Source organism: Neomonachus schauinslandi, chromosome 9 (assembly GCF_002201575.2).
Source record: "Neomonachus schauinslandi chromosome 9, ASM220157v2, whole genome shotgun sequence".
In the NCBI taxonomy this organism is placed as follows: Eukaryota; Metazoa; Chordata; class Mammalia; order Carnivora; family Phocidae; genus Neomonachus; species Neomonachus schauinslandi.
In genome coordinates, this window is record NC_058411.1 from 4,287,560 (window position 1) to 4,310,821 (window position 23,262).

Below are 23,262 nucleotides of genomic sequence, written 5' to 3' on the forward strand. Positions count from 1 at the left end.
GGGGGGCGGGGGCGGGGGGGGGGGGGGGGAGGGGGAATAGGGAAGGGTAGGTGGGGGTGGGGGGTGGCAGAAGGAGATGAAAGGTCTTTAACTTCCTGCGGAAGGGTCCCAGGAGGTCATGACCTTTAGATGGGTCATTTATGTATGCTTCGTTGGCATAGATTAGTTTGCATATAGATCCCAGGTGCAGGGGGTGGGGGTGGGTGCCCACCCACTTCATAGCCTCCCCTTTGCCACAGTGAGGTGGGTGCATGATCTCTGCCACTTGGGTCATGGGGTGGGGGGCCTTGGCCTTCAGACCATCTCCTGGGGCCCTGGCAGGTTTGAGGACATACTCTCCATCCTCAGGATGGGCGTGGGAAGTGACGCCACAGGGAGTCCCCTGGCCCACGGGCCTTAAGGCCCTTAAGTCTGGCTCCCAAAGTAAGACAGCTATGGGAGGGCAGGCACACACCCCGGGTGGAGACCCTGGAGCCGCACTGGGCAGACGCCACAGAGGCTGGGGAAGCCCCCACCCCCTTCCCCTTGTGGAAGATGCCTCTTCCTTGGTGTTCTGTGCAGGAGACCCAGAAGGGGGTGGGGTGCGGTTGGGAATCGCTTGAGCGACAGACTGGAGGGAGCAGTCATCCACCCTGCACCCCTTCCTTTCCATTACCCCAGTCTCTTCCAGGGACTCTTCTCAAACGAAGAAACTGGAGTTCAGAGTTGGAAGGTCTTTTGCCCAAGGCCCAGGGGGTTCCAACGAGAGTGGCAGGCAGGCCAGGCCTGGAGGTTCAACTGCCCACTGCATGGAGATCGCCCCAGCTTCCCTGACCGCCCCCTCCTTTCTTCCCTCCCAGGACCCTGACCTCAGCCTCCAAAATTATCCTACACGGCGGGCACATTGGGAAGGGCTGGGTTCTCAGCCAGACTCTGAGGGGCGGGGGATCTCTGGGCTGAGCGGCCTGGGGCGAGGGCCTCCTCCCAGAACCAAGTCACGAGGTGTGGACTGTGTGGAGCACCACGGGGCTCCGCTGCGGCCATCAAGTGCACCCTCATCTAGACCCCTCCCTTTCCCATCTCAGTCCCTTCCGGCCGCCACCGCCTCCCTCCCCAGTTCTGGAAAGGGAGGGAGGCCTGAGGAGGGCAGTCTCACCCAAGGGCATCCGTGTCCAAATGTCAGGGGCTTAGGCTGAAAGGGCAATATCTTGGCTGGCTCGCACCTGCTCGCTAATCCCAGCTCCATCCCCTGCCTGCTGAGGGCCCTGGGCCAGTCACTTCCCCCCTCGGAGCCCAGTTTCCTTGTCTATAAACAGGGATGCCACACCTGTCCCCAAAGGGAACTTGGGTTTTCGTAAGTAGAAAACCACTGTACTTACAAGGCCTGGCGCCTTCCTGCCCTTCCTCCAACAGCTGCCACTGGGCCTCCACCCCAGTAGACTCCAGAGACCGGGAGGTGGGGGCTGGTTCGGATCTGGCCCTCTTTAGAGCCCCCTGCAGGGCCACTGCTGGGAGGAGGCTTTCTTGCGTTTCAAGACCTATAAGCCTGGGGCTTTCTGTTGGTTTCTGCTGGTCTCCGTAAAGTGTTTGTAAATTCAGGAGACTGGAGATTTCTTTTCAGCAGGCAGACAGGGAGAAAGGGTAGCTTAGGAGCAGTGGGGAGAGGGGAGGTTGGTGCCTGTCACAAGCTTAAAGGCTGCACAGAAAGCCAGAAAATGCCAACCAGGTCCCTTGGGGAGAAGTCAGCACCGCCTGCTGTTTGCAAGCAGACCCTGAGGGCTGAAGGAGTCAGGACGACCCCCTCCTTTAGCTGTGCCCCCGTCCCCACCTCCCCTCCCCTCCCCTCCAAAGAACCCCAAAAAACCAGAGGGGATCACGGAGGAGGCAAGCAGCCCCCACCCTCAGGAAACGCTTGGCCCACTGGTCAGCAGAGCAGGGCTTGGCTCATGGTCTACCCAGGTATCAGGGACAAAGCCTGCCCACCGTGGGGCTGGATTGCTACCCAGGCTCCTTCCCTCTGCCAAGCTGAGTGGCTCTACCTGCAGGCCCAGCCTGGGGAGTCCTCTGCTCCTTCTGCCCAGAGGCATGGCTCCAGCTAGTAACAAGGGAGCTGATGAGGGGTGAAAGTTTCCTGAGCGAAGCAAAGAAATGTTATCTCCAGACCGGTCCCTCCTCGTCATCCTCCCCTCCTCCCCCCTCAGCCTGCACCAGACCACTTGATTAAAGGCAGAATTGCTGATCAAGGAAGCCCAGCAGGGTCCAGCTGGAGGGGCCTCCGAGACCAGCTAGTCCTGGGCGTGCACAGCGGGGACAAGGCAGCTGGGGGCGGGGGGGGGGGAGTCTTCACCCCCACCCCATCTTGACATCTGCTCTGCGTCCCCCTACAGTTGAGAATCTCCAAAACCTGAGGCTTTGTTTCTGCCCAGATGGAGTTGTGGTTTCTGGAGGTCTCTGCATCCCCAACTGGTCCAGTCCTAGTGGGACATTATACGGTCGGGGAAACTGAGGCCCAGCAAAGACTCCCAGGTACCTTTGTTCCCTCTTCCCCCTCCCTCTCCCAAACACTACGCCTTCTCCCTCCTCCCTTCGAAAGAGGACAGCGTCCCCCAGCCCCGCCAGAGATGGAGCTCTTCCCAAAGAGACCGCTCATGTAACGAGGACCAGTGTCCGAAGCCTCAGCTGTCCTGGTTAGAAACCTAGAACTGAAACCTGGACACAGTAGGGCAGGGATCTCCCCACCACAGGGCCGCAGCCCCGGAGTGAGGAGGGTTCCAGGCAAGCGGGGCCTGCCTTTTCTGTCTCTCCCTGCCTGTCCCCTTGGAATTAGATTCTGGCTTAGCCCCCCAGCAGAGGCCGTCTTATCAGGGCCTCCTCAAAGCCGGGCTGGGTCAGGACGGGGAGGCCCGTTTCAGAGATGAGCAGGAGAGGGCCTGAAGACCCCGGGACGGGTGTGCAGCTAATGAGGAGCAGAGCTGGGATCTGAACCTGCGTGTGCTGGGAATCCCAGGCCCCAGCTCTCTGCTCAGCCAAGGGCAGTGGCAAGAGTGAGTAGAGCCAGGGGGATCCGTGGGAAGACCCGAAGGGCACCATCAGAGCCCTGCCCTGCCCTCCCCTCCGTCCGTGGGGGGCTGTGAGGGCTGCAGCGCAAACACCAAAGAGATGCCCAGCAGCCACGATCCCCATTCTTTCCCCTAGCTAAAGTTCGTCTTTGAAGAGAGAAATTCTCTTTTTTCCTGCCGAGGGGAGGGGGCCCCGGGGGCGGAGGATGGAGGGAAAGGAGAGGTGCACCCGGGTACATTTAGGCTCAAGAACACGACGGCTTGGTTTCAAGTTCAATCAGAAAGAAGCCTCTTCAGGCTGAAGTGGCAGCGTGCTCAGCCCAGGGAGCGGGGAAGGGAAGGCGGCGGCGAGGCCTCGTGGCCGGGCCCGGAGGGGCGCGTGACCGCCCGGCCTGGGCTGCGGGCCTCGGGGCACGCGAGGGAGCCGGGGCGCACGTGGCAGGCCGCGGGGGCGCACCTCTCCCCCGCACCCCACCGGCGCCTCGCAGCCCCGTCGATGGGAGCGTGCAAAAATAGATTTTCTCGCTTCCTTTCTCGCCATTGCCATCGACGCAGATGCCACGTTCCCAAGTCTAATTGTCCACGTCATCAATCAAATTCTCCTCTTAAAGGGCGCCACTGAGTCATGCTGTGCGCGTGGGGAGCTGGTGGGGTCTCCAGAGGGGTTAGGAACAGCTCCCCGCCCCGCCCCCTCCCCCCCCCCACGTGGGAGGGAGGGGATCACAACCAGAGGAAAAAGGAGTCTTTTCATCACCTCGCCTGTGGATGCAGGCTTGGGCAGAAAGTACATTAATTCTTCATTCATCAGAAATTCCCAGAAGTTAATTTTCCATAGAGTGGAGACTCACCTCTTTAAATGTGGTCTCATCCACTGAGCATCGGCTGAGCTCCTACTGTGTGTGTGGTGGGGGGGGGGGACACTCTGATGGGGGTGTGTTCAGTGAGGGAGCCCAGGGTGGCCCCTCACCTCCAAGGGTTGGGGGATTGGGGACACTTCTTCGCGGTTAGAGACCTCTGAGATATAGGCCAGTCGAGGGAAGGAAGTGAGCCAAGGGGGAGGGGCTGCGTGGGAAGGGAGACTGAGCACGTCCTGGAGGGTGGGGGTCCTGGGACTGAGTGATGGGGGCTGTGTAGCAGGTCACCAGGGTGTGCCATTATGGGAGGACCTCTGTATGAACACAGGCACACGGAGGTGGTCACGGTGTGGGCTTATCGTTGTGGCCGGAGCGGAGTTAGGCTGGAGCAGGAGGGTTACAAAACTTTCAGCATTTTGGATATAAAGCCCTCTTAACTGTTCTTGAATATTCTACAGCCTCCCTTACCTTGGCAAACAATCCAGGGAACAAGTCTCCCTTTTCTCATACCAGGGTCGACCCACGAACACGTCTTGCCCAGACTTGTTTTGAGGCTTGGGCACTGGGCCAAGCTGCTCCCACCCATCACTGCCAGGTCTGCCTACCCACCTTCCCGGGAGGGCACAGCTAACCGGGCCCTTCGGAGGCACCGACCAAGTGCCTCTGATCGAACGGAAATGGGAGAAATCATTTTCTCAAGCCCTGAGCCGCTGGAAGGAGGACCCCCATCCTAGCCCCAGCTTACAAGTTTTTAGGGGGACCATAGCAGGATCACGACCTCTCCATCTCTGTTGGCTGGGCCTAGGAAAAGAGAGCTGTTTATCATGGCGCGGCCTGGCGTAACTGTCAAGTTTAGGGATGTGAAAACACAAGGCTCTCGAGGAATTTAAGATGTTCCCGTACTATATTTATTCTCTTATTTGTAAGAAGGCATTAGCATTTACATTCAATTATATTAAAAAATGTTTTCCCCCATGCTACTACATCCTAAACATTAGGGATCACTTGCAAAGGAAGGCATGGCCTCGTGCCCAGGTGGGGCCCTGGGATGGGCAGGTGGGTGGTCGGAGGGCCGTGTGTTTGCGCCTCTCTCCCCTCCTCCCCCAAGGCCTCCCCTCCCACCCTGTCCTCCCAGCTCCCACCCGCCAAAGCTCCCAGCCCACCCGCCATGGGTCCTGGCCCAGGACTGGACACCGGTGATGCCCTGGCCTCGTCCCAGCCACTCCCGCCTTGGACACAGCTGCCCACCTGGTGTTAATGGATCTTGCACGTGTGTCTGACCTCAGCGGGGCCAGGGACACCTTCCTGGGCCTCTGCCCCTCCGCTGGGGGCCTGCAGCGCTGCCCACGAGGTGTTTGTGGATTAAGTGAATTAATGAATAAATGAATAAGGCACAAAGTGTTCTCTGAGGGTTACCATGGGCCCCTCGGAGGGGTCCTGTGTCCTAGCAACTGGCCGAGGCCAGGTGGCCCTCTCTAGTCAGTGCCCTCTGGTCACCTCTGATCTCTGGGCTCCTGGGGTTGCTGACTCCCCACACTGGGCTTCCGGAGGGGAGGGGGCCCTAAGGTTGCAGTGTCCCCACCTTGTCTCTCCCCACCGGGGCCTCTCAGTTCTCTGACTAGGAACGGAGAATGTGGGGAGCAGCCGCACTGAGACCATACATAGCCAGCGCCCCCACTGTTACCCGCCCCCCTGCCCACCTCCCCCAGCGCCTGGCTCCTCTGCGTGCTCTCCAAGAGCCTGTTCCTATGGTGACGCTCCGCGCCTCCAGAGGCCCTACCTAGCTGTTCGCAGCCAAGCTTCAGCTGGGGATGGGGGGCAGGGGACATCCAGCCCTAGCTGACCCCAGCTCCCCCTACCCAACACACATGAGGTTGCTTGGTGCCCAAACTCAAGTGTGGTCTTTCGTGATAAGCCTTAATTTGATCCCTGCCCCAAAAATGTTTGTTCTCCCTCTCCATCGGTAGGGGACCCTATTAGCCACAGGACTTGATGCTGGGATCCAGAGAGGCTGAGCGATTTTCCCTAAATCACACAGCAAGGCACTGGCAAAGCAGGACGGGACTGTTGAAGCTGGGTGCCCTGCCAGCATGATTGTAAGAGCTGACAGGAAATCATGCTTTGAGGGACCCCCAGGTCTGGCCGGAGAGCCCGCAGACTCAAAACAGAGAAGCAGTCATGTCATAGAATAGGTTTCCAGCTGGAAGGGAGGGAGTGGGCGTCCGTTTACTGCTTCAGGGACAGTGGAGTTTGGGAAATGACTACTTCCTGGGGCCGTGCACGTTCTCTTCCCACCTTCCCTCCCTTTCCTTCTTCTGCCCCACCCTGGCCTCGAGCCGCTCAGCCACATGCATGATGGCGTCCAGCTCTCTCCGCCTTTGTTACTCCAAACCTGGTGCCAGGGGGTGGGGGCAGCCCCACTGCCTCAAAACGTCTGCCCGAAACCTCTCCGAAATGCCCATCTCCATCTGTCATCCTCGGGCCTCCTTGAGAGCCCCCAGGGGCTCTGCAGGTGCCCAAGATCTGGACTCTCCTCCCTCGGCCTTGCCCCTGTCCATGGGCACACAGGCCCCAAGTCCTGGGGGTTGTACCTCTCCACTGGCTCTCCCATCCACTCCCGTACCCCCATCCTAGCCACCACCACCCTGGTCCACGCCACCAGACTCTGTCACCAAAGGCCACATCTGGCCCTTCCAACTCCCTGGAGTCTGCAAGACAGGAGTCACAGAGAGGTTTTCTCAATGCACAGTCCACAGCATGGTCCTATTTTAACTCTTCGCAGAAGGAAGGTAGAGAGAAGGAGAAAAGGAGAGGTGGGAGAGGAAGGGAGGGAGGGAGGAGGGAAGGAAGGAAGGAGAAAGAGGAAGGAAGGAAGGGAGGAAGGGAGGAAGGAAGGAAGGGAAGAAGGAAGGAAAGGAGGAAGGAAGGAGGAAGGGAGGGAGGAAGGAAGGAATGGGGGAGGGAGGGAGGGAGGAAGAAGAGGAAGGGAGAAGAAGGAGGGAAAGGAGTCTTGCCTTTTCCAAACCCCTTCAGCTCTCCCAGGGCTGCTCACTCGGAATTAGGCACACGGCAGGTTCTCATTAAGCATCTGTGGAACTGAATTGCACCATCTTATCAAGGAATCGATGAGGAAGCATTTGGCAGGAGTGGGGTCACCTTGGGGATCAGAAATGGTCTTTTAAAGCCTGGGGAGCCCCTCTTCCCGGCAAAGATTTCCTCCAGCCTGTAGATGAGTTTCTTTTCAACACCTTTCCCCTGCCTCTCTCAGATGGGCCAATTATTTCTGATTGTATTTTACTTCATTCTGCCTTTTCCTCCATGAGCGGCGGGCAACAGCCTCGGCAGTCTGCGGCCGGCAACGGGCCCCCAGCGATGCGTGCACGCTGTGCAGGGGCCCCCGCCGGCACATTCTCACCTGGCCTGCTCTTCCCCGCTAACTAGGGATGGTGGGGAACGATCTGGGGTGGGTTTTCTCTGTACTTCCTCTGCACCGCGGCAACGCGGGGTGAGGGGCGCAGCGGGCGGGGGCAGGGGCTGCCAGAGGAAGGGGGGAGGCTGGGGAACTGCTTCAGCCTCCCTGGGCCACTGTTCATTCCCTCTGGGGCTGCGACTCTGCCCAGCCCTGGCCCTTAATAGGGGCTCCGGGTCTGGTCCTGCCGCATCTCTGAGACTGTGATGCTGCTGAGGCCGCAGGAGGCAGGCACCGTGCGAGCTGAAAAGGCTGCTCGGGTTCCTTAAACACGGCCCTCAGACCCACCTGCCCGAGGCCTTGCTGCCCCCCTGACCCAGCACCTCTGGTCTGTCTGTAGCTGGGGATCTGGGCCCAGTCTCTTCCCTGCTTGACAGCTCGCGCTAACAAGGGGACCACAAACCCAACTGGAGGCCCGCGGGATTCAGGCAGGGTCCCAGCAGGAAACAGATGGTGCACGCAAGGTGGTTAATTCGGGGAGGGTTTAATAGAGGGCTATTTACGGAGATGTGGGCAGGGTGTGAGGAAGCTGGAGGGGTGGCGGGCCTAAGGGGCGAGGAGGCTCCATCGCCTGAACTGGAAACCAGGATTGCTGGTGGAGGAGGCAGTGGCTGAGGTCGCTCCGGTCCACGGCGACCCCTCCTATCCTCTCAGTATGCTGGGGGCAGAGGGCGCAGGACCAGCGGCTGTAGCTGCCCGGGTGGGCATCCGGGGACACAGAGCAGGGCCAGAAGGACAACAGAGAAAGAGCCCACACAGCCCAGAGCATCACTGAACCCAATCATCTCCACCTCCGAAGCCGGGTCTCCTGGCTGGGGCTCTCGTGCCCCTGGCCCTCACTGACCTGGGAGCAGTGCCCAGCTGAAGGACCCTCCCGCGCCCTGATTGCAGGGAGCCCCCCCAGCCACCACCTGAGCTGAGCCCCACACTCGGCCAGGGGGTGGGGACGTCTGCATGAGCTCCACGTTGGCAGAATCCCTGCTGCGGGCTGGGTAATGGGTGTCAGGATTTGGATAGGACCCTGGGTGATCCCCTCGCAGGCCTCAGTTTCTGCACTTGACTTTCCGGGGCCCTGCACCCATCCCGCTGCCCGGGTCAGGGCCTGTGGCTCCAGGGGCCGGGATGGGTGCAGGAGCCACACACCAGGTGGGAGAAGGGTGAGGGGACAGGAGCAGGCGGCGTGGGCTCAGTCTGAGACGCAAAGACGTGGCTGGAACTCCGGAGGGAGCTGGGGTGGGGGAGAGCAGGGGGAAAACCCACAGAGAAGGGGATCAAGAGATTCGGTGGGAGGGAAACCCCACCATGCGGAGCAGCAGCATTTAAGGGATGAGCAAGGAGAGATGCTCACAAAGGACACAGAGGCTACCAGAAGACAGGTGGGGCCCAGAGACCAGGAGCTTCCTCTCACCTGCTTACCCATCAACCCTCCCAGCACCCTTCACCGCACGGCCCCTTCCTTGACACCCAGAAACACCCTCAAACCCCCCATCTTTACAAAAACAGGCATCTCAGACACCAAGGGAGAAAAAGACATGAGAAAGGAACTGGCCATTGGTCCCCAGGGCTGCGGGGACACCTGTGAAGACCGAGGTTGAGAAGTAAGCCACTGGGATGGGGGTGGGGGGGTCAAGTGGACGCCCCTGGGGCAGCTGGGGAAGGCTGCAGAGGCTGTGGGCGCACAGGAGGTGAGCATCGGCAGCAATACACCATGGCTGTGAACGGGAAGGGAGAGAGAGGAAAGGTCCACATTTTGCAAAACGGGGTGTGTGTGTGTGTGTGTGTGTGTGTGTGTGTGTGTGTGTCTGCAGTCAAAGACGGGAGAGACTGGAGGGTGTTTACAAGCCTCTCGGCTGCAGATGCGGAGCGAGGGCGTAATTGATTAATTGAATAAGGAGAACACGGTCTCTCTCCTTTGTGGGTTCCTGGTATGGTGGGGAGATGAGGATTCGAACCGACACCTCCACCAATGAGAGACGTGCCGTAATTGAATTACGGCAACCGGCAGCCGTCTGGGGTATAGGAGGCGCTCTGTGATTCCCTTCAGGTGCGCATACACCTGACCCTGGGCAGAGAAAGCCCCCTTGCGGCCCAGGCCCCAGAAAGCACTTGACAACTGTCCCTATAGGCAGAGCACGTGCGTTAATTGTACTTTTAACTTTCAAAGTGCTTTTATATTGATTTTATTTACTCCTCAGGACCCAGCATTTGTCACGCTCTGCTTTAGACACCAATGAGCTGCTTCATGTAGCGGGAGGTAGAGGGTGAAGGCTCTGGAGGCCAGAGCACACGTCTGATTCTCCTCTGTGTCCTGGACACATAGTAAGGGCCCAGAGAATGTTTGTTGAGTGAATACATGATGGATGGATAGATTGATGGTTGGATGGGTTAGTGGATAGGTGGGTGGATGGATAGATGGCACCATATGTTTGATAGGAAAGCTCTGTCTCTCATCATGTGTGTAAACTGAGGCCCGGTGACCAGGACTGTGTGTGGCATGGTGCCAATATTCGGAGGCCTTAGTGCTTGTCTCGTGACAAGGATGACAGTTTGGTTTCAGCCAGGAGTCGGCCATCTAGGGTCCCCAGAAAGAGTCATGGCATCCTTGCTCCTCTTCACTCCCTCTGAGAAAGGCGGTGGAGCTGGTTTGGGCTCTGTGACCCCTGTCCAAGGACCTGTTGACTCTGGAACCCTCTGGGAGGCCCCGGGCAAGACAGAGCCCGTTCCTGGGGAGGGCACTCAGGGTTTCACGGGGTGCCTCCCAGCTATTGTCACTGCCCCCATGCCTGCCTCGTGAAGGCCAGTGCTTCATCCCGGTCTCCAGCTTCTCTCCATGAGCAGGACCCACCTGAATTCCCTGCTTTCTGACCTCTGTGCCCTGGCTCAGGCTGGGCTGCCCACCCCCGCACACCCGTCCCATGCTCAAGGTCACCTCCTCCAGGGAGGCTTTCCATGAACACCTGCGGGGCTCCTTGCCCCTCTACTCACCCTGAGGGCTCCTGCCAAGGCTGGCGGCTGCTTGATTGCCTATGTCCAACACCACGCCAACTGCCCACGGACTGGAAGCTCCTGGAGGTCGGGGGGGGGCGGTGTGTGTGCTGCACCTCGTCCCTGCCCGCACCTTGGTGGCGCCCAGGGTCGTGAGGTCCGGTCTTGCACTTGGCGCTCAGCACAGGCGGAGCGGGGCTGGCGTAGCTGCAGGGGGCTGTCCTATGTCCCTCCAGCTGGGCGACGGACAGGACGTGGGCAGGGATTCCCTGATGATGAGCTGCTCCTGCTTCCCCACTGTCGGGGATCCTGTCTTCGTGGCTCCCTGCACATCCCTGCCCCTGGTATTTTTAACTTGGTCCAGCTTTTAATCAATCCTCCATGTGTGGGGAGCAGTAAACAACGATTTGAGAACTTGACTAATTAAAACACAGCTCTAGGGCTGTGGAGAGAAGCCTCTGTGGCTGGTCTCATCCCAAGGGGGGCCCTTCCCTCCTGGGCCACCTCTGCACCTCTGTAAATGAAGGACAGCACTGCATCTGGGCCCCGGGACTGGTCAGAAAGTCCACGATACCTGAAGGAGGCCCATTCCACAAACACCTCCCGGTAGCCTCACTCCATCTCAGACCCTGCTACCTCCTCTAGGAAGCCCCCTCACAGATGTGTTCTTCATAGCTCTCTTTTCTGGGCACTCCGCTGCCGGCCAGATGCTCGGCTCCTGACCTCCTCACGTCCCTCGCTCTGTCTTCTCTCTCTTGGTCCCATGAGACCCCTTGCTTCACTCTTCTCTCTCCTACTCCTTTGCTGCAGGGAGCACTGTAGCCGTTTATCAGAAGCCCTGGGGGAAGCCAGCAAGTTGTCTCTCCACCCTGCAGTCTGCTCTTTCCTCTCGGAACGCGGCCCATCTCGGTGGCCGCCGTGCACACCCCGGGGGACCTGTCCATGCCGCTCTGCTCCCCACAGAACGCAGGAAGGAGTCCTTCCTTCTCCTGCTCTCCCTCCTCCCCCTCTAATGGCTTCAAGCCTCAGCCCAAACCCTCAGGCCCCAAACAGTCTCCTCTGGGCGTCCTGGTCTCAGAGCCCCTGGCCCTTTCCTGCTCCTCGTCCTGCCAGGGAGCTGGACGCTCAGGGACAGGAGGTTCCCTGGTTGCTGGGGGTGCTCCCTGAAAACAAAAGTCTTCCTCCCCTCTGTGGGAAGGAGCCCCTGTAAACTGTAGTCTGTCCCACAGAGACAAAAAGTAGGTGCTCAATAAATGTCAGGGAGCCCCGCCTCTCCACTCACAGAAGAGGTGAGGCAGTCCATTCTCCTCGGGAAGCGCTGGTTTTGCAGGAAAACAGAGGAGGTGATCACCCTCCATAAGTGACCTCAGGGATGCCCCTAACCCTGAAAATACCTACCCCACCCCCCACTGGACTGATGCCCACACCAAGCGTTACTTCCACAGTTAGCAGAAGGGAAATTGGCACCCAGTCCTACCCTCCACTGCCCAGCTGGTACCTTTTGAATGGGTGTCTTGAACCCCACTGGACCTCAGTGTCCACATCTGTAAGTTGGGGCTAAGGACCCCTGCTCTGAGCGGCCCCTCTCAGGCTCCGGCGAAGCTGTGGGGCTGAGTTGGGAGGCAGAGTCTGGAAGCCAGGACTCGGTTATCACCACTCCTACTAATTGCTGTTATTACAATAATGAGGAATGTGCCCCCTGATCCTTGGGGTAATTGAGCCTCTCCCAAGGGTGGGGGAACGTCCCCGCTAGAGGCCCCCCCTCCTCAGAGCCAGGCCACCTGCTTGGGGGAGGCCGGGCGATGACTGGCCAGTGGGCCGGTCTGCGGGCACCCCGGAGCCCCTGATTGTCACGGAGCTTCCCCGGTTCTGCATGCCGCTTCGTTCTGCCCACGATCGGGAACACTGTCTTGAACAAAGCGCTTGGCCACGTTCCCAGGTTCCACATGTGCCGGCCTCCTCCCAGCCCCCCTTGCTTGTCAAGACAGAAGCTGGCAGGGAGGGGTTTGCAAACATGAATCGTGGCATTTATTCCTATGTTCCCTGGCCCCGACTTTGTAAAAACATCTGCGGTGACTCTTCCTCGAGAGAAGGGAGGCTGCCGGTTTCCTTCTCGGAGCGGCGCTGGGGAAGCAGCGGAGCTGAGCGCTGGAAAGCGTACCGTGTCATCAAGACCGGCACAGGGGGGCACAGGGCTCGGGCTGCGCACTTACCAACTCATTAGCAAGGGGGAGGACCATGACGGCAGAGCAAGTGAGGAGTGGGCCCAGCAAGGCAGCCCAGGGGGCCACCAGCCGGGGACAAGCCACCGGAGCCTGTGGCTGGGGGGAGTAGGCCTGTGCAGATGCGCACCTTCTGAGCCAGAGCAGGGCTGGCTCACCACTGTCCCAGCAGCCGAGACCTGAGCCCCCCCGCCCCCCACCTGCCCCGTGCCTGGAGGTGGTTATGACCACACCCAAAGACCATCGGGACCCTGGCGCCCACTCCCCTCCTGAATCCGGGTTCTGGCCCCTTTGTGGCGCCTCCAGCCCTCCCCATCGGCCCAAGGCAACCCAGCTGGCAGTGAGGGCCCCCGCTCCCCTCCCAGGTCCCTCCCCGGGCCGGCCAGCCTTCCAGTTCTGATGCCATCACCATGCTGACCACTGGCCACTCTCTGCTTCCCACGCACCCGTGAGGTCCCACCGTCGGGCCTCGGTTCGTGCTGTTCCCTCCACCTGAGGACCCCTCCTCAAGCCTGTCACTTGTCAAAATGCAAGCGCATCCTGCAAGGGTCGGTCTGAGCCAGATGAAACACAAAGGCCAGGCTGTCCCTTTATCCATGGGCCTCCAAGGACGGGCGGCCCAGCATGTTCACCCGCAAAGCAGAACTGGGGGCCAAGTCTGGACCTTCTCCCAGGGGCCTATGGTGGCCGAACTGGGACCCCTTGTCCAGATTCCAGCCAGGCGAGTCTGCCCTCGGCGAGGCCCAGGGAAGCGAGCTCCCTGTTGCTGGAGAAAGCTGGGATTCCGTCAAGGGAGGGCTATCGTACAGAAGAGCACAGATAGACAGACCGACAGACTGTGGGGCCTGGGCAAGCTGCTAACACCCTCTGAGCCTCAGAGTCCTGCCCTGCAAGGTGGAAATGACATCGGAGCAAGCCCGAAGTCCACTTCGCCTAGAGTGCCCAGAGGAGGAGGACCAGGAGGACACCTCTGACCCAAAGCCCCCAGCATGGCCTGGCCCTGAGTTGGACGGGAAGCCCTCTCCCACTGGCCGAGCTGCCAGAGGGCCGAGGTGGCCCACACAGGGCCTGAGAGCCTTTCTTTGGAAGGCTTCCCATTGGAGGTGACCTTGGGGATGGGCCTTGAAGGGTACGAATGAGTTTGCCAAATGCAGGGGAGGGGGAGGCCTTCCCAGCAGCGCGACAAGCTCGAGCCAGGGAAGGCCAGGGCGCCAACGTGCCTGGCTATTTTGGGAGCCTTGTCAGAGACCTGGTGGAGTAAGGGGAGCAGCTGTCCCTGAGGCTGAAGGTCGGAGGGGCTGCCCAGCCAGGGTCCCGAATGCCAGGCCGCTGGGCAGTGTCAGGGGCTAGCCTCAGACAGGCCCTGAGGAGGGGAAGGACAAGGTCAGAGCCTTAAAAAGTTCCAGCGACCACTGTAGGCGTGGGGGCAGCGGGCACAGCCATCAGGCCACCCCTGGGCCCTGAGGGAGAAGCGAGGAGAGCAGAGGGGGACCGGGCCTGGGACCCGGAGGAGGGCCTGCAGGCAGCAGCCCAGAGGAGAAGTGGAGGCGATTTCTGGCCCTGGCCCCCCTCTCACGCCCCTCGTCTTGCTCCCCTGCAGGTGCTCACGCCCACAGCCCTGCTTTCCCTCTAAGAAAGGGGAAAAAATATGGCCGCCCGGGGAAGGTCTGCGCTTGGCTAAGGTTCAAGCATGGCTGGAGGAATCCAGGAGGCGGTAAAGGCCTGGAAGTTTCCAGAAGGCCTGACTCTCTTCCCTCCACGTCTAGCTGGCCACTGCCCCAGCCCCCGCGTCCCCTGAAGGGCAGGACAACTGCCCCCCCCCACCAGCACTGCTCTGGACGGGCCCGCGGTGCCCCCTGCCGGCGCAGACGGGCAGCAGGAGGGGCCAGGTCACCCCCTGCTCCGCCCCCGTCACCCCGTGTTCCTCCGGGCCGGGTGCGTGTATTTCATGAAAGAAAGGTACGTGTGGCAAGAAGATAAGAGGGGAGCCGTTATTAATGAAAACAGGTGAGGGGAAGATATTCATTACCGTTTTCAGCCTAATGAAGCCTGTTGAAGTCTCTCTCCGGAGTGATAAATCCCCCTCGATCGAGCTCTCCCAGCCATGGAGCCACAAGCATGTCATAACTCATGTCACGGGAAGAACACCGCTTCTCCCGAATTTTCTCAATGCAGCCCGCGCGGGAGGACAGGGAGCGTGGCTGATAACAAATTTTGGAAACACAGAATCTCACACCTCATTGCGTGAGCGTTAAGATGACAATACATTGAATTCTTTCCTCCCAATTGCCCATCGCCATCTCCTCCCGGCAAGGGGCAGCTCCTATGGGCCTTGCAGACCTCCTGGGTGGGATTGAGGGGTACGGCCCAGGGCTTGGTAGGCCTGGCCAGTGGTGACCCCGCGGCTCCAGAGGGGGGTGGGTGACAACAGAGGTCTTGGTCTCTCCGGTCACAGGGTCTGCAATTGTGTGCAGCGGGAAGGCACCCCAGGGCCCCGTGAAGCTGTTCTCCCCCTGCCAGGCCCCCATGGTGGCCCACTGCCTTCCAGTTACTGCTCCTGACGTCCGTTCCCAGCAAGCTCAGCCAGGTGGCTGGATGTTCTCACCCCTCTTGGGAGCAAGCACAGACAGCTGCATTAGACAAAATCCAGACTGCAGGGCCTGGTCAATAAAACTTCCCATCACGCCGCTGCAAAGCCCAACCAAATGGTGGCCTAAGGTCCGGCCACCCTGGCTGGAGGGGCGCACAGGAGGGGTGCCCAGGCTGGTCTCAGATGCACCCGGATGTGCGGTAGGGCAGAGAGCGGGAGAAGAGAAGTCAGAGGCCATCCGATCCTGTGGGACAGGGAGGGAGGAGGGAGGGGGAAGGAGGGAGAGAAGAGCCCACTGCCTGGTCCTCCCACTCTGGCCTGGGATCCGCCTGCCCACCCCCAAAGTGTTCAGGGTCTCCCCACCTTCATCCAGCCCTCCAGATGACGCATATCTCAGATCTTTGACCTTCTCTGCACCAAAGTGAGCATATTTCTCACATAGTTCTGTTCCCAACATGCCGAGATTTGGGGTTCACAAAGGTCATCTTATCCGCCCTGCCCCGCTGGGACCACCCAGACCAGAATGAGGACAGAAACTTTTGCTGGCCTCACCAGCCCCGAGGCTCTCGGGTCCTCAGCTGTGGCTGGCAGGGAGGACAGACATTCCATTCTGGGAAGGAGCCAGCTGGGAGGGGTAAGAGGCAGGACAGGGACAGTCGCCGAGCCTAGGGCAGGTGGAGCCACCCAGAGGCCTTGGCCAGTAACTGACGCCCGCTCTCACCTCTGGGAGGCTCTAGACCAGGTGACCAGGTGAGGACAGAGAAGGGGGCCCAGCCTCGGCCCTGCCAGGGGCATTCCTGGCTCTGGCACCCTGAGCCACGTCCCAGAGCCTGCCCGGTGTGCACTCAGTGTTCCTGGGGGCAGCGTGGATGGCGGGCGTCACCTCTGGTTCTTCCTGTTGCCCCTCTGGACTGAGGGTCCCGGAGGACAGGAAGGATGAATCCAGACGTGTCCTGACCTCCGTTGGACACCAACATGGTGGGGACGAGGCAGGGCATCTGCAAGGACGCTCGTGTTGGATGGGCTTTGAGGACTGGGCGGGATGTGTAGAAATAGGAGCAACTGGAGTTGTTTTTCTTTCTCAAGGCAATGCATGCTGTTTAAAGAGAATTGGGGAAAAGTCTGAAAGTTGAGAAGAAAACCCAGTCGTCCATAATTTCTCTACACACACAACATCCACAGGGCATTTCCTTCCAGTCTTTTTTCTGTTCATTTTCCTTGGGTTTTGCTTTGCTTGCCAGGGATGTGACTTCATCTGTGATCTTGTTTCTCGTCAGTTCTCATGCAGAAATATTTCCCTCTGTTTACATAAATGTAAGAGAGACACAGTATCCACGGCTACCGAATAGCAGAGGTGGCACGGGCAGCATGGTCACAGCTGGTCAGGGATGCTTCTCGCTCGGGTCGTCCCAGGGGGAGAGCCACACTGCCCGGAAGGGCACTGTCCTGGCATCATCTTGTTGAACAGCGTCCTCCTGTTTCAGATGGATTCATTTCCATCGTTTTTCTTTTTTCCTTTTTAAGATTTTATTTATTTATTTGAGAGAGAGAGAGAGCATGAGCCGGGGGAGAGGCAGAGCAAGAAGCAGACTCCCTGCCAAGCAGGGAGCCCGATGCGGGGACTCGATCCCGGGACTCCAGGATCATGACCTGAGCCGAAGGCAGACGCTTCACCCATTGAGCCAGCCAGGCGCCCCTCAAATCGTTTTTCAAAAATAGAATCTCTGTGTCTAAGATGATAGAAATCTTAGACACAGTTTTTTTTTTTTTTTTTTTATATATTTTTTTTTTTTTTTTAGAGAGAGAGAATGAGAGACAGAGAGCACGAGAGGGAAGAGGGTCAGAGGGAGAAGCAGACCCCCCGCTGAGCAGGGAGCCCGACGTGGGACTCGATCCCAGGACTCCAGGATCATGACCTGAGCCGAAGGCAGTTGCTTAACCAACTGAGCCACCCAGGCACCCGATGATAGAAATCTTTTAAGGGGAAACCAAGGAGGGCTGCTTTGGGCGGGGGGTGCTACAAGTCATGCGTATTTATTTTAGAAAATTTAGAGAGACAAGTATAAAGAGAAAAACACAAATCACCAATGACCTCGTGGGTATTAATATGTGCCTGACCCCACGTGAGTGTGTGTGTGAGCACAGCCTCGTTTATGGAGAGGAGATGTTTTGAGCTTCATCGGCCAGTGTTTCATAGGCGATGATATGTCCCAAGGCTTCACTGGTTCTGGAAGGTGAGGCCGTCAGGGCGCCCGGCTCGCTGGCTGCCGGGGGGCTGCCCACAGGTGGATCCTGTCCTCCCTCGCTTCGGACTCTGAGGCCTTTGCCCCCCACCCCCCAGCCTCAGTTCCTCTCGGTTTGGGAGGGGGTAGTGCAAACTCTAGCCATGGGAGCCGCCATCGCCTGGGAAGCTGGAGATCAGCTCAGCAGCGGGGCCACCGCATGTCTCCACCGCCCCCTCATCACCTTCACGGGCCCACAAGGCAGGCACTCACCTCTGTGCTCCCATTGCTCGGGCCAGAAACCTCGGAGGCATGCTGACCACTCTCCTCCTCTCACACCACATCCAAGCTATCAGCAAATCATGGGGGTTTGCTTTTCAAAATGTGTTTAGAATCCAGTGCTGTCTTCCCGTCTCCATGCTACCACCGGCGTGAGCCCCCAGCCTCACATCTGCATCAAAGCAATGACCTCTTGCCGGCCCCCCTGCTTTTCCCCTGCCGGGCAACGAAGCAGGGCCCTGTGTGGTCTGGCTCTTCCCTATAGCCTGACAGCCCTTCTCTTCTTCCTCTTTCCCCTCCAGCCACACTGGCAGCAGGAAGGTTCCTTCCCCCGGGCCTTTGCACGGGCTCCTCCCTCTGCTGGGTGTCCTTTGCCAGATCCCCAGCTCTCTCCTTCACCTACTCCCCAGGTCCCTCTCAAATGCACTTTCTCAGTGATTCACCACCTTCCATGCTTTGGTTCACTCTTTCCCGCCAACAAAGCCTCGTAGCTCCTCAGATACCCACAGCCATCCCACCAGTAAGCAGGACAGGGGTTTGTTCCTACTTCCTAGGAAGGAGGAAGGGACCGGATTCGGCTGGGCATCCACCACGCACCACATCCATGGCTCCCTTGGTCTCCATGTTGTGTAAGAGGAAAGAGATTCACATCCCTTCCTCCGTTGTCTGTTCTCCCAGGACCCCGGGGAATTCTGGAAGGCGAGGGGAGCCCCACCCGGCAAGCAATATTTCCAAGCCTCCTCCCCGCCTCCCAGGGGAGGTGTCAGAGACGGTGTGGGCACCTGAGTGCCAGCAGCTGACAGAAAGCTGGGGTCCCCGCCAGGCCCGTTTAAACAGACTCGACCCACCGTGTGGGTTTGCACTGTGGTGAGGAAAGCCCTGCCGTGGGCACAGGCCCAGACCCCCGAAATCCTTCCAGACCAACCACGTCATCACGGCGGCCCTCGGCATCTCGTGTCCACTTCTGGGTCTCCGGCCCTGGGGTCGGGGCCAGTGCCCGCGTGGGTTGAATCCGCTCGGCTGGATCAGGACTGAGGCTGCCTCCACCCGCCCTCTAGCTCTCACACACCTGGGCTCCAGGTAAGACGTCGGCTCAGCACCCGTGCTCCCTTTGTCCCTTGGAACTGGGGGGGGTGGCATCAGAGAGGGTCGCCAAAGGGGGCGCCCCGTGGGACAGACAGGAGCCACGGTGTCGGCATCGGCTCTCCAGGGGAATTCGGTGTCCACCTCGACCCTCGGCGCCTCTCCCTGGGGGAGTCTGGCTCTGGAAAACCTCCAGGGTCTTTTTTCTCTGGAAGACCCAAGCAGATGCCTCCCTCCTTGTCAACCCAACACCAGCCCCCACCCCTGTGGCCTTGGTGATGGTGGGCCCCAGCGCCACCTCCAGGGGACACTTACTGCGCACTCGTACCTTGTGCCAGGCATCCTGCAGGGGCTTTACCCACATCGCTGACCCCATTGCCTGATAGAAGGTCCCAGGTGTCCAGGGACAGAAAGGCTGAGAGGGGGTAAGGGCTCTAGGGCACACAGGCCAGTCCGTGGGGGAGCCGGGACGGAAACCCACAGCTATGGGGCATTTAGTCCGTCATCAGCCTCCTCCCCCTCACAGTCGCCCTGGGGTTGGGTGGCGGTGGGCGGGGAGACAGCCGAGCCTCACGGAGCACCTGCCTGAGAAGTCATATCGCCCGGGGTCTTCAGGAGCTGCTGCCCACCCCTCCCCAACCTCACAGCCTGCCCCTGCACCCTGGCCTCTTTGTGCTGCAGCAACACCAATAGAAATGAAGCCTGAAATGAGCCAACGGGATGCCAAGCCCAGGCACAGAGCTGGTAAGGGCCGGGGATGGGCTGGGAACGGGAGCCGCTGATGGGGCCGAGCTCCCTCTGAGCCCAGATTCCTCCTCTGCGGGGCGGGGCAGCGGGGGGGCGGGCAGCTCACAGCCTTCCTCCCCCGAGGGTTCTGAGAAAGCTGTGTAGACGATCGGACTCCACCTTTGGGGGTGACCCGTGATTGTCAGAGACCAGATCCCTTATGTGGGGGCCACTGAAGTCCCGCTCGGTCCACATGGGCCCAATCAGACAGACAGACGGCCTTTATCAATCCCTCCCACACACCTGGTCCCGCCACTGACCACCACCAAGAAGGGGGCCTACGGATGGACGGGCCTGACTGCGGGCCTTGTTCCAGAGCGACGGTGCGCGGCTTCTGACGGCCGCCCGTCTGGCCCCAGACAGCAGCCCTCCTTGTTCGGGGCCTTGGCGGGCCTTGGGGGCCGTGTTGATCTTGGAGGACTTGCAGGCACTCACAGGGCCCCAAGTGAGGTGCTCCACGGCTGCCTGATGGAAATTATTTTATGGTCCATGTAGGTGTTGGGCAACTCCCATCCTGCAAATATTTCCAGGCTAAAAATACCACGGTCACGCTCCACAGCCGAGAACTTTGGGGCCCAGGGTAACAGTACAAATCTCAAGCCACACACTCAGCCAGGCAAGAAGGAGGACTTTGTTTGCCTACAATTTGACTCTACTAAGGATCCATCCTGTTGGTGGCAAAAGCCAACCCTCAGTTCTGTGTCCCCCGGCCACACCTGATCCCCGAGGTTGGGGACTTGGTGATAACTTAGAGACTCTCCGTATCCGTGCACCGCCCACCTGCCCCCCACTCTCTTTCCATCTCTGCATCCGAACCTCAAAAGCCTCTTGTGAAATTCAAAAGTCAAGAATTTACTTCTAAACAGTACGGCAGCTCCTCTGAGAGTTAAACATAGGAATGCCGTATGTCCCAGCGATTCCGCTTCTGGGGGTACATCCCAAGGAGTTGGAAGGAGGGACTTAAAATAGACACGGCACACCCATGTTATCGCGGCTTTATTCACAGTAGCCCGGAGGCAGAGGCAGCCCGAACGGCCATCTGTGGATGAATGGGACGGCACGGGGTCTGTTCGCACCATGGAATATCCTTCAGTCTTACAAAGGAAGGAGCTCTTGCCACCTGCTCTGACGGGGCGGACCTCGAGGACCTTACACCGAGGGAAGTAAGCCAGTCCCAGGACAAAGCCTGCCTGATTCCACTTGGATGGGGTCCCTGGGGTGGTCAGGTCCACAGAGACAGAAGCAGAACGGGGGTGGGGGGCTGTCGGAGGATGGGCACTTTTGTACGGGTCTGGAACTTCTGTTTGGGACGATGACAGAGCTCTGGAAATGGATGCTGGGGATGGCCACCCACACTGTGAATGCACTTCATGCCACTGAATAGAGCTCTTTTCAAGCTTTTTTTAAGCTTTTTTTTATGTTATGTATATTTGACTATGATAAAAAAAAAATCACCCCCCAAGAATTCACCTCTTTCCTTCCTCTTTCAGGCTGTGTTGTATCTTCCTATGTCGAAACTGTGGATGCAGAAGTCCCTGGGATAGCGGTGCTCAACCCAAGCGATTTTGTCCCTTCGGGGGGGACATTCAGCAGTGTCTGGAGACATTTTTGGTTGTCACAAAGGGAAGTGGGGAAGTACACTATATGCTACTGGCATCCAGGGGATAAAGGCCACTGCGATGCCCAGCACGGTCCCCATGATCAAGAATGATCCAGTCTCAAAGGTCAACAGAACCAAGATTGAGAAGCCTTATTCAGGGCGGGAGGGCGGGGGAAGGAGCATGGAGAGTTAAAAACAAAACATTAAAGGCTTTAAAAAACATCTTGATTATCTCCTCCTCTGTGTCCTGCTAAAGAAACAAAATATTTTCTAAGGGAAAAAAAAAAACCATAATCTTATTCTTGTACTAGTGAAAGCCGGTGGCCTCTCATGGGGGCAGGGGGCATGCTGTGTTCTCGTGGGGGCTTCTGTTGACCATCACCCAGTACACTCTGATCTCCGTGGATCGGTACCTGTCCGCCCTGATCCTTACTATGGCCACCTCCCCAAAACCCACCTGCACAGGGCCTGGCCCACCACCAGCAATCAGCAGTACCGATGGCCTAAATTGGACCACCAGTGCCGGCCCTGTTGCCCACAGGATGAGGTCAGTGAGGGACACTGGATCCCAAGTTCAGGGAGCACAGCCCAAAGGCCATCAAAGCCACAGATGAGAGAAACGGGAATTAGCAGTCACCAAAGAACACTCTTCCCCCACCTTCGTCCTTCCCATGGTAGATGCCGCTGTGAGCCCGGGTTGTTTCTCAGACAGCAATTTGTGTAAAGCTCTTTGTGAGGACTCTGTTGACCCGCATCACCAGGAGGTCTAGGAGAAGATGTCAGGATGTCAGACATGGCTGGATCCAGGAGCAGGGCGGGTGTCAATGGGGCGCTCCCTTTGCCTAACCGCCTTTCCTTTCTGCTCAACCCTGCCCACCCTGGGGCCCTGGCTTTGTTCCTTCCTGAAGAACATGGCCACCTCTGGGTGTCCTGGAAGATGGGGCAGCCCCCTCCCGCTTACGTTGTCTCCATAGCTCGTGATCGTCCAGGGCATCAGCGTTCCCCCGTCTCCTTCAGTGCGGAGCAAGTCCCAGCCGGACTCTGATGGCTCTCTTGGGCCACATCCTTACCCCTGCAGGCGAGCTGGGCCACCCTGATGGGCACGGAGAGCTCCCCAAAGGAAAAGACAGTAACAAACAAAACCAGACCATTCCCCCAGCCCCGGGGTCAGACCCCGCCAGCCCAGCAGAGATAGGGGTCGGCCTGAGGGCTTTTGCCCCAAACAGGACTGTGACTCTATGCCATTGTGTGGCCAGCGACCTGCTCCAAGACACAGCCTAGCCCTCGCTCTGCTGGTACCTCACACCGCCTGTGACCCCTCTTCTCTTTGGCTGCCAGGAAGCTTAGCCCCTGCCCCGTGGCTGCCGCGGGGGTCTACACTGGTCTTCACGTTGGCCTCTGGGTGCCGGCTCCCTTCCCTCTGCCCTGACTCCCCAAGTCCCAGCCTCCTTCTAAGTTAACTTGATGTTTGGGTGTCACTCCATAAGCCACTGTGAGGCCATCCTGGAACGGAGATGGGGAAGAATTAAACAAGGCGGTCCACAGCGTCACTGGTGTGCTAGCTGGATTTCATTTCAGTTCGTAGGGTATTAGTTCTGAGGAAAGCCTGTTGTCCTGGAGTTTCAGGGCAGACAGCCTGGAAGGGGCTTTGGCAGGTGTCTAGACTGATGGCAATGCCCTCGGGGCCGAGGGGCTCTGGCGGGGCCCAGGCTGGGCCTGAAGGACAAGCCCGGTCTGGTGCAACACTCAGACCTTTGACCCATGAGCCATCAAAGCCATCTTGGGACCTGAGCAAACATTGAGAGAACTAGCAAACAGACGGATAAAACCAGCACAGAACCTTGTCGCCAGTCTCTCTCTGAGTCCCTCCTGCTGTTCCAGCCCCACCTTCGCCCACCTCCACTTTGAGCAGCATGGTCAAGAGCCCCCACTTGGGACTTTGGCAAAAATCCTGATCCGTGTAACCCTGGGGGCAAGAGCATTCATTTCCCACGGCTGCCTTAACAAATCGCCACCAGCTTGGTACCTGAAAACAACAGAAATGTATTCTTCAACGTTGCTGGAGGCCAGAAGTCAAAAATCAAAGTGTCTGCAGGGCCGTGCTCCATCTGAAGGCCGCTGGGGAGGATCCTTC